Source organism: Xylocopa sonorina, chromosome 8, assembly GCF_050948175.1.
Source record: "Xylocopa sonorina isolate GNS202 chromosome 8, iyXylSono1_principal, whole genome shotgun sequence".
NCBI lineage: Eukaryota > Metazoa > Arthropoda > Insecta > Hymenoptera > Apidae > Xylocopa > Xylocopa sonorina.
In genome coordinates, this window is record NC_135200.1 from 7,192,120 (window position 1) to 7,203,537 (window position 11,418).

Consider the following 11,418-nt stretch of genomic DNA (forward strand, 5'->3'; position numbering starts at 1 on the left):
TAAAGGACAAACCATAACGAAACGAAAGGTGAAGTGAATCTCCGCGCTCTTCAACAAGATTCCCCGATTCCAAAAAAAAAGAAAATTCTCGTTGGTTACCCAGGACTAAATTCGAGCGATCTCCAAAAAAAAATGGAAACCCTGTGGTCCCACGCGAAACGACGAATGTTAGCAAGTATCGCGAGGAAGAAGAGAAAGCGGTTCGAAATTCTGAGTCGAGCTGGGCGAGTCGAAAAGTTACGGATAGAGTCGGACGAGAACGGCGGCCGGTTCCATCGGGCGACACCGCCGCGGCGTGTGTCAGTGACCCTGCGGTCGAGGCTGGTGCAGCAGGAAAACGCGAAACCGCCGCGCGGGTAGATATCGATTTGTCTGTGTTCGCTAGGGAAAAAAGTTGGCCGGCCTTCTGACGTTCACCGCCGATATTGCCCGCAGTCCACGCTGACGTGCCATTTACTCACTCGAACAACCTCCTCATGGCCGTTCCACCTCCTCGCCGTGGTGCCTCGCGCGATCGTTCGCTCGTTCCATCTTGGGGAGCCGGTCGCGAGCTCGAGATATTGTATCGGATGCTTCGACGAGTCGGGACGAAAGGACGAAAGTTCGAGATTCGACAAACTTTCAGATCGAATACGAAGACATTGAGCACCATTGGGTACCATTTCGCAATTTTGCTTTCAAGCTATAGGTTACTCGTTAAATGTGTAGACAAATGGTAAGGTTGTTAAAGGTATCTCGTTGACAAACAGAGTCTCTTGTCAAGTGATTATTCGCGTAACATCGTATTAACTGCGAAACATCGTCCCACAATGCACAAAACTAGTATCCTGTCTATAGGAAAGAATTCAAGGACCGCTTAAGGTAGAGTAAATCGATACAGAGGTGACATATATTAGACTACTTGAAATACATCGAACTATAGGACACGTAGCTTAACCTGGAACTACATTGAAACTAAACCAAATTATCCCGGAAACGTTATAGCTAAATTAAATAAACTATAGATCACTTAAAAAAATCAACTCTCGCAACATCCATGGCGCGATCCCACCAACCATACACGTAGAAACTAGAATCCAGAAAACCCAATCCCCAAATTCCTCCGCGCAGAACCAATCAAACACCATTCCAAAACGCCAAACTTCACCTGGCCAGCCACGCGAACCATCGATCCCCTTCCCACAACCCCATTGCTAAGCACCGCCAGTGTCATCCTAGAATTTCTCCGATCCAACCACCGAGCGAGGCAACGTGATCTTCCATCGTGCACCTGACCAAACGGCACGTGGCACCCCGACGCACCCTCTGGCACAGCGTCGAACGAAAACAATTCCACCCCTCGTTCCACCTTTCGTGGCCGTTTCCCGGTGGAAACCGTCCACCCCTGTCCCGCGTTTCCGTCGTGTCCCATAAATCACGGCGCGGGCCGTGTTGCAGCGAGTTGTGGGCGGCCAGGATGGAGGAAGGGTGCCCCTGTCGGTAGGGCCCGGCGGTTGGAGTGGGACCACGTGTGGGACGGGCACCGCGGTGCCCGCGAACCTGGGCTACAGGGGGGGCCGACAGTTAGCGCCAGACGGTCAAAAACTCGCTGGACCGGCTGCCACCGAGGGCACTCCTTTCTTTCCCTTTTTCCGCTCGCCCTTTCGCCGTGCCGCCCGCTTTCTGTGTCCGTTTCTCGTCCGTTTCTCGACGTCCTGCCCCGTGATCGTTTCCCATTTGCGACGCGCGTTCTATTAATCGCGGCCAGACTGCCGTGTCGCTGCGCGAGAAATTGCCACCGCGACTCTGTGGACGAGAAGTCCCCGATCAGTCGGTCGAGAAGTGCTTCGAATAACTTTTGAAAATTGCTACGTAAATCTGGTACGTGTTATATAGGTTTATACAATTTTTGTGAGAAATCACTGATTAGTTGCTTTGACACGCGTCCTATTAATCGCGGCTGAACTGCTGTGTCGCTGCGCGAGAAATTGGCACCGCGACTCTGTGGACCAGAATTCTCTGATCAGTCGAGAAGATAGGTCGAGAAGTGCTTTGAATAATTTTTGAAAATTGCTACGTAAATCTGGTACAATTTTTGTGAGAAATCACTGATTAGTTGCTTCGACTTTTAATAGCTCGTCTATAAATGTCACGATAGGATAGCTTTCTTTATTAAAGTCGAAAGAAGTTGTCAACCGCGATGGATTAATTAATAATGTACTACAATACACTGGAATACAACGCTCCCAAAACTGCGCGCTCCCTATCGAGCAGTCGTTCGAAGGACTTAATTCAATTTGAATAATCGTTCGACAAAAGGAGAGAAAGGGCAAGGGAAAAGGAGATCCTAATGAAGATCCGTGGGAAGCGGCTCCTCCGCGCTTCCATCATTCCCGTCTATGGCGGCATCGGGTCGGCACGATTGAGATTTCTGCGAGCAGGTGGTCCCCCGTAATAAATCGTATTGTAAGCGAACCCCTCGACTAGCCACCTGCGAATCGATATCTCGACCGGCCGGTCCAAGGCGGCTCGCATGCAAATTCGCGGGAATCATGGGAGGAAAGGCACTCTTCCTGTCGCTTCGGCTTCTCGCCACCCTTCCAGCCACTCCCGCGACCTCCTTCCTCCTTCGTCTCCTTTTTCGTCCACCGCAGCTGGGGCGAGAGATCGCTCCAAGGTCGGCTCTACCGTGCTCGATCGAGGAACGATTTTCGATATTGCCACTTTTCGAGGGATATCCTTTTTTTGTTGAAATTTCAGTAGAACGAAGCGAGTAATTACTCGTCGAAGCGGTAGAGAGATCGTTTAAGGGAAACGATGCGAAATTGGGTGTTTTTATTAATAATTGATTATTGTTAGTGCAGTGAATTAATGAACGTGTTAGTTAATCGAGACCTCCATAGCGTTTCGCTTGAATAGGTACACAGAGTTAACTTTTTTATTAGATCCACTATGTCCTCAACGTTTCTCTGATTATCGTCTTAAGATTTGATAAATTTCATTCTTCGAGAATTACCAGAAAAAGTAGGCAATTTAAATGTAACGAAAGCAGTTGTTCTCGTGATTATCGGCACTTGAAGCGCGATATATTATTAAAGGGGGTGGGAGGATCGTGTTCACGCGATCTTGGACGCAACAACTGCCGATGGACATGACGAAAATTAAAGGCACGTTGAGTAATAGCCGTGCTCGGCTGTCCCGTTTCGATTCGATCCTGTCTGACGTCGTTCCACTTGTTGATATTAGGCTCCGTACACATTTGGACATCAGCCACCGAATTAGGGATGACGTTTACGATGAAACCTCTCGATCTCGTGACGTCGACGGTCCATCATACGCGGATCTCCGACGTCGCTGCTGGTCCCCGATAATTTCACCATTATTATTATAGAAGATACGACAAACGGATGCCGCGTGGGCGTTATCGATCATCTTTCACCGCGTACGATAACCATAGGATGCTAGTTTCTTCTTTTAAACAATTTCAAGCAACCCTCGAGTCCCTTTTGTAGAATACAACTATTTTTCAACAATTCTGATGCACTCAGTTCCGAGTCCAAACCCGATATCTCTCGCCACATCGATCACTCGGACAACTCGAAAGGCTTAAAAGTCGCGAGATGCCCGCGAGCCATTTAAAAACCGAAGAATAAATCTCCCACGCGAACCTCTGCACGATACACGACCAATTACCTTGCCTCGATTCGCCCAGCATTCCTACACGGTCTATCAACACGCGAGCTCTTCATCGAACACCACCCCATAACTATTCCCCGTAACGATTCCTTGAACAATCCGCGGAGAGGGAGGCGCGCGCATCCGACTTGATCAGCGGCGGTATTTAATAGCGCGCGTAGATCACGATCGTCAATTACGTCCGTAGGCGGCTGGGCGGCGAGGATAGAGCCGGGCGTCTTAACGCACCGACGTTCCCAAATAATTAATCGTTACGCATCAATCGAACAGGCCGCTCTCTGCGCTCCGCAACGCGACGCGGCCCCGATTAATTGCCGATAAACGCGTTTACCGTGCACGAGCCGGCTGATTAAACCTGCCAGCGGGAATTGATTCCCGCGCGTCGACTCGTCGAGGCCTCTTAAACGGGCCCGAGCTAATTTTCCGGTTTTTACGCGCAAACGACCGACGACGGCCAGCCGGAGTTTTAATGAGACTTGTCGCGGCGGTGCGATATTCTATTTTAGATCGGACGCGGGTCTCTCGCACGTGCGTATCGCCGTATGACTTCGAACCCGGCCGATATATACGGGGAACAAGTGCGACAGAACCGGTGGCTATGCTGTAATCTAATTATTATGTATCTGCACGTTACGCTGGTATTGGCTCTCTGTTTTTAAACCGACGCGGTGAACGTCGACAAGTGGGAATTATCTTGTTCGAGAATAATGTATTTAGAGGGAAACGGATATTTACGTAGGGATCGTTGAACAGCGCTGCATCTTTGTGGACATGTCAGTTCAGATTAGACAGCGTGTTGACGATGTGCACGCTTCGAAGTCTTGCTGTATAGAAATTGTTGAGTTCTGATCGAAGTTATCGCATCGCAAACTTATAACTGATTATAAACCCGTGGAAATCTTGAAGATCGCGAAGACGCGATCTTCGACGGAAGTCGTGGCGCGCTTGCACCCTCTCTTGGGGGTTGCAGAAGACATTGAAGATCGCTCGCGCCATTATCCGCGACCACTTTTGCCCAAGCACGACCAATTAATCCCGCTAGCCGGTGATCCAACGTAAATAACGCGAGGAGCAACGAGCGAAGGGGCAGCCCAGGGATTAAAATAGCGTTCACGGATAACGCGTGTCACGAGTTATTTTTAAACGCGACAGGCGCATTCTTTCCACGGCTGGTCTATCAATAGCCAGGGCCCCGGTAATATCTGCCGCGCGAGCATAATAACGATATTTCAGGCAAAGCGAGTTTGACTTTTAACGCGGCTTGCGAAACCGCGCAACGCGGACCAAGCGCGCGCGTTTCTTTCCTCGTCGCGAAACGGAAAGGTTTACCGCGTTACGGTTCAATCTTGCTCAGAATCGAGTCGATAAAATTGAACGGTGTCGCGCTCGATTGGATTTTAAGATTGAAACACGCGCACACACACCGATACGGTTTCAGTTTTCGCCGATTCACTGTCATTCGTTCGAATTGAATCGCGTGCTTTCACCTTCGCTCTGAATCGCTACCAACTTCCCCTCTTTTTCACCTAAACCTTTCCATTTGTTTATCGATATCCGTTACAATAAAAATTGTCAACGACAAAGACAGAACGCGCGTGGACGTACAGTCTGGGATGGAACGTAAGATTACGCTGGCTGAAGAAGAAAAAGGGGAAACAGAGTCATAGATATTGTTAGTAACGAAGACAGGGACGAGCAAAGATCGAAAAACAGATCCTTTTCACGGTGGCCGTATTGTCCCGCCATCGAGGGGCATAGAACCCGCACTTTTTCGACGTCCGCTGCACGTCGCGCGATTCACGTCGGATAAGCCTCTGAATGGCGGGACGGGCCGAGTCGATGAATCGATTTTTCGGCCGGAGAGGCATCGACGCGGCTGCGACGCGGCATGCGATGCGGCTCAATAATTCATTATTTGAGCAGCCGCCGGAGACAGTGGCCGCCGAAACGATCGCTCCAACGACCATCGGAGACGTTCAATTATTTCCGTTCGCCGCGCGTGGTCCATCGCCTCTTCCGCTCGCGCTTTCCCGACCTTCCGCTATTCTTCTTCAACAGCACTCCACTCGAAGTTACGATCGTTTCATTTGACCGCGTATATCCGTTTTCGACAGAGAAATCCCAACCCTTCTTCTCTTCAGAAACCACCCCTCCTCCTCGTATTCGCGCAAGGTTTCTTCCAAGGCAACAGGAAACACCAGTGCAGACGCGAAAAAGAAGGAACGGGACGCGCGTAACAGCGGGCTCGGTCGCAGCGTCGCGAGGGGCAGTTTAATTGGACTCGTTAGTCCCGATAATCGATGGAGGCTCGCGTCGAGGGCCCGCGGTAACCGTCGACCGTAACGCGTGGACGCCGTTAAGTCGTAGGCGCGTTTACGCTCATCGCTTAACAGGATTTAGCGGACCCTCGCGAAATAAATCCCGGTTATTTCGGTCCTGGATCGCACCTCCGCCGCCTCGTCGCTGCTCCGCTTACAGGGAAACCCGCATAAATTCCCTCGTTAGCCGCAATACGCGCGCGCCTCTCCGTTCCTCTTTTGGACGTTGGCTACGCCTCGCCAGCGGTTGGCACTCGGTTTCGTAGTTAATTCCGAATTATGCTCGCCCGCGTGGAAGAACAATGATATCGGGCCGTGTGTTTATCCCGCGACGAGGTACACCTGCCTCGCTGACCGAATTCACGGAGAATCCGGCGGAAGTTCTGTTTCCACTGTCGCACCGTGGAGAACGGATTAGCGGTTGAGATTTTCTCACGTTTCTAGCGACACTGTTCTTACTGGTCGAGCGATTAATCGTCGTTCTGGAGTCGAGCATGGAAAACGACAGACACGATAAACGATTGAAGAATTAGTTTGAGCGATAAGAAATTTGGCAAATAAATGGAAAAGAGGATTTCGTATAAGTATACTGTCTTCTAATTACCCAGGAAAAGCTGTTTTATCCTAGACGCGAAGATTGTTATCACGGAACCTCGTATTACGAAACAGAAACAAGCAAAATGGAGATGACAGTGGCGCACCTCACACGTGCAAAACGAACGATTCGCGTGGTAGAGGCTAAGGCAATTCCGCACGTATGCTGGCAGACCAAATTGCTCGGTTTGCCGGCCAGCATGCGTTGAATCCCGAATGAGAAGCTTCGTGTCACGAAATGTAAAGCGACGAAGAGCGGGACTTCTTCAGTCGTTACCCGGTAACGTCGATGTTGCTGACAACGCGAGCTGTCCACGTGGTCCCTTCGACTCTCCTGTGTACGGAAACTCGAGTCGCGAACGAATCGCGCGAGTCCTTGTTGCGTTGGCTCATTACTCGTGGAGCAATTCGCAGTACAATTTTCATCGCACCTTGTAAAGCTCGAGCAGCGAACGAACAGATTTCAACACCGTATCAGGGTTAAATCCAATTAAAATTATTCTCCTCGATCGCTTCCGTTCGCAACCGACCCTCAACTACCAAAATCGCAAAGTCACTAAATCAATTAACCGCGCGAGCCAGAACCAAAGTCCTCGCCATAACTCGCCACCCCTGCGAAACCACCGAGAGATCACCGCGCTCAAAATCGCACCCCCCGAAACGAGGTCGACGCGAGTGTCCAAAGACGAGAAGAATCAACGGGCGTCGTTTCGACCGCAGTAATTAAGGATTTTCAGGCGAGAACGGTGGCTAACGAGCTGCTAACGAGCAGCCATGCTACCAAACGATCCGATGGCTCAAAACCGTGCCCCGTTCAAAGCGCGATAAATCATCGCGTTCATCTCTAAGGTGTAGTTCGAGGTATTTTAAAAATTGATGAAACTACGAGGATCATCGCAGATGTTAATCCTGGATCGCCAAACTCCACCCTCGTTCTCTCTTCTTTGGGGTAGTTTCGGAGATTCTCGTTCAAAGTTCGCGTTGGACTCTCTGTTCCTCCCCCGTTGGCCTGTTCACCGACGATCTTTCGCGGTTCAACGACTGCACCCTCTTACTCTTGCTCGTTTTCCCGTTCTTCGCCCCCGCGAAAAGTCGCCCATTGCTCGTTGGTGCGCTGTTTTAATGAGTCGCCTCGCGGGCGACTGTTCCTCCACCCCCTGGCGTAACACTTCCCGTCGCTTTATGACTTTGCTTACTGTAGAATATCATCGTTCCGTGAAGTAGTATAAATAGTTAAAATCGTGAAAAGAAATAGTAAAAATTGAGCATCGTTTCCTTTACTTTCACTACGTCCATGAGCGTGCGCCACTGCTTCCGATCTCAAGATTTATCCTCGAAGCTACTTAAGACTCAGATTATCCGCTAACGTAACGTATAAAAGTAACGAGATGCTACTCCCCGTCTGCTCTGCGCAACTTCCATCGTTCGCGACTTATCGTTTCACTTTGTGTTTAACGCGTAACCGGAAAAGAAGAAGCAAGTTTGTCCAAGCAATCTTCGTAAACAAGGCTTCGAGGTATCCGCGTGGCCGTTCGCTGGACGATCGTGTGCGTCGCGAAGAAACGTCGCCGTGTCGCTCGAGAACAAAGTGACTTCGTTAGATGCAAATCACTTCTGGAACCGTTCCAAGCAACGAACACGAGGTAAAGAGCGCGCGAAGGGGCCGGGAGGGGTATGCAAAGAGGGAGGACGGTGGATGAAAGGCGGTATTTCCGGTGGACAAATTCGTGCGGCGACTGGCGAACGGAATCGTGGGATGCCACGGACGCCTTCGATCCACGGGGTCCATTTCGAAATTGATCACGAGGCTGCCAGTCGACCTGGAATCTACCCGTCGACGGAATCCCCTCCGCTCTGGGACGCTCGAATTCGAGATCCGCGGAGTATGATGGCTGGTAATTGTTAAACGTCGAATTGAACGCGATTTTGGAACGAAACGGACGAAAGATGGCGGATACAAACAATTTTTACGAGTGATTAATGTGATGGCTCTTTTGCTTCGCGTGGAAAATCAGTGAAATTTTGAAATTCTATGGAGAGCGTCGAACAGATGTGTCTATATATATATACATATGTATACTTAAAAATTAGGATTGTTTTCTTTGTATAATTGTAGATTTAGAAAGTTTGTCTCGCGCATTGTAATGGATCGGATAGATCGTAAAAGTTTGGACGTTTTTGCGAAATGTAAAAGTTCGCTTGTTGGGGGGAATGATTAACGATGCCGAAGGAGCACTAATTTTTTGGGAGAAACGCGAGAATTGGCTGGCTTCGGAGTACCGAGAAAGACGAGAAATGTCCAAGGATGGGCCGATACTACTTGATATTCGGACGCCTCGTTTATTAGCGTCGTGGGCCCACGGCTAAGTGGATCTTACTTATTAACGCTGGATACTGGTTTGGTTTCTTTGCTGAGGATGTTTGAAGAGAGGCTCAAGGTTCGTTTTACTCTTTTGTGATCGGAAATCTTTCCTCGTTCGGGATCGATAGCTTCCAGAGCGTGCTCCTATCGATCGAAAGCTAATAACAAGCTGTATTCGTAATAACAAGATCGATAAATAAAGCATACAACAATCTTGACAATTTTCATACAAATAATTACTCGATAAGGAACTCATTATTTAAAATTACTTGGAAATTGTTTTTCGAACACCAAAAAATCGGCACTCGTATGGTATCTTCATGCTACACACAAGCGTATAGCATTCGAAGAACGAAACAAATTTCCTAGTACCACACGATTGCATTTAGAAAAGCAGAAATCTTTGCGAGAACATCCGCCATCGACTTGCAACGCGATGTCAGCCACCGTTTTACCAATTAGCATCGTGAGAACGCATCGATCGGCGAACGAGGCGAACTAAAGCGAGCCCAGACGGTGGTTGGTTAATAACCCGGTCTCCTTCGCCTTGAATTCCTCGTGATCCAACCCCAAAAGGCGGCCTGGCCCGTCAGCCCTGTTGCGTTTTATGTCATTGGGGCTCTCACGGTGGCCAAGAGGGTGGTCCGACACGAGCCGCTCTGTTTATCGACTGTTGCCAGCCGTTTGGCGCCGGCGCTTATATCCCACCCCCCGTTCGAGCCCTTCGTCTATACTACCTCTGCGCCCCTTTCGCTCAAACTGCTGACTCTTGCTGAGAAACTCGCGAGACCGCTTCCTTCTTCAAACTGAATGATCGCGGTCTGGCATTGTCTCCCGGATTCTTTGGGGCTGTGTACTTAGAAGCTTCCAAGAGGGTGGAGAACCGTGGAACTTTCGATTCGATTTTATAATTAGACTAATTAATTCAATTGAATTTCTTCTTTTTGCTTAAGATACTCAGATGCGATTTGGATACTGATTCTTCGACTATTATTCCCAGTTCAGTGTTACATTGTGTTATTGAAAATCTCCAGAAATGCTCCAAAATTATTCCAATTAAAAAGAAAATCTATCTCCATCCCTCGACAAATTTACAAGATAAACCCATCGTGCGAACAATTCTCCAGCCAACTCTGCGCGACGAGAACGCCTAAAAATTTCGTCACGTACGACTGTTACCAACATCCGTCGCCCTTAAAACCGTCCACCCCTGGCGATGTTACGGGTCAGCCGAGACAGCGAAGGGAGAGAGAGTGTGAGTGGGTGCTCGAAGGGAACCCAAGCAGACATCGCCACGGCGAACTCGAGCAAGTTGCTCGAGCGCGAGCCAATATTTACCAGGAGACCATAGACGCGGTGGATTTTCGTCCTTGCCGCGGCAGGATCGTTCCCTCGCGCGTACGGGAAGGATCGCGATGGCTCCCGCGTGTGCGGACGGCGCGGAAGAGGGGCTGGCAGGATACGCGCGGTTTTCGGGACGAAGCCACGGGGTACGCGTGGGAGTGGACGCCCGTCAAGGACAATAGAAGGCTCGTGAAAGGATCAGAGGAACAGGACGCGGTGCTGGTCGGCTCGCACGACGGTGATTTCGTCCGCGAACCTGATTGGTCCGCCGCCGGGTGGATCTTCGATTTACGATGCTGCTGTGCGTCGAATGACACGCGGCTTCCTTCCAGCGCGGCTTTTAATTAACCCTTTGCTCTTCGTTCAATTCGTTCTTTTTTCTTTTATTGTTGGAAGCTTGTTCGTCTTGGGAGAATTTGAAAGCTGTTTCGGGGGTACAAGTGGAATTTTGCTTCGCGTTTGGGATTTTTGGTAGTCCCTTTTGTAGGATGATACTGTGCGTTGAATGATAAATGATGTTCTGAAGACAGTCTTATATTATTACTTGTCTGTCATAATTTTAGTGTGTTTATAGGAATAAATGTACTTTCTCTGTTTTCTTTAACAAGGTAGATGCAACAAGATAGATATCGTTTAATGAATTTAAACAAAAATTCGAACGTTCGCCTGGCGAACGCTAAGCATCAGTTTCCGTGGTGTAGTGGTTATCACATCCGCCTAACACGCGGAAGGTCCCCGGTTCGATCCCGGGCGGAAACATTTTTTGACTCCATTCCTTTGATTTTTCCATTCCTTTTGACGATATAAAATAACAACTGTTTCAAAGATGTATGCAAACGGCGAACACTCTAAGCTCCTTGCGAATCATTCCTCGTGGACTGTGATCATTGATAACTTTTAATTTTGAGAATTTCACAGTTTATCTTGCGCTGTATAATATTTAAACTTTATCGTTCAACTTAGAGTAGCGCATTTTTAAATATTTCTTGGAACATCGCGATATGTATTTAAGGGACTATGACTGCTAAATATGGAAAATCGCCTGCAACGTAGTTTCCGTGGTGTAGTGGTTATCACATCCGCCTAACACGCGGAAGGTCCCCGGTTCGATCCCGGGCGGAAACA

General features: G+C 49.1%; 2 non-coding genes across 2 annotated transcripts; both read left to right on the plus strand.

Moving 5' to 3' along the window:
- Window positions 1-10,979: 10,979 nt before the first annotated feature.
- On the plus strand, window positions 10,980-11,052 carry Trnav-aac (transfer RNA valine (anticodon AAC)). Its single transcript has one exon. It is a non-coding gene; the product is annotated as a tRNA-Val (tRNA).
- A 293-nt stretch (window positions 11,053-11,345) lies between these two features.
- Trnav-aac (transfer RNA valine (anticodon AAC)) lies at window positions 11,346-11,418 on the plus strand. Its single transcript has one exon. It is a non-coding gene; the product is annotated as a tRNA-Val (tRNA).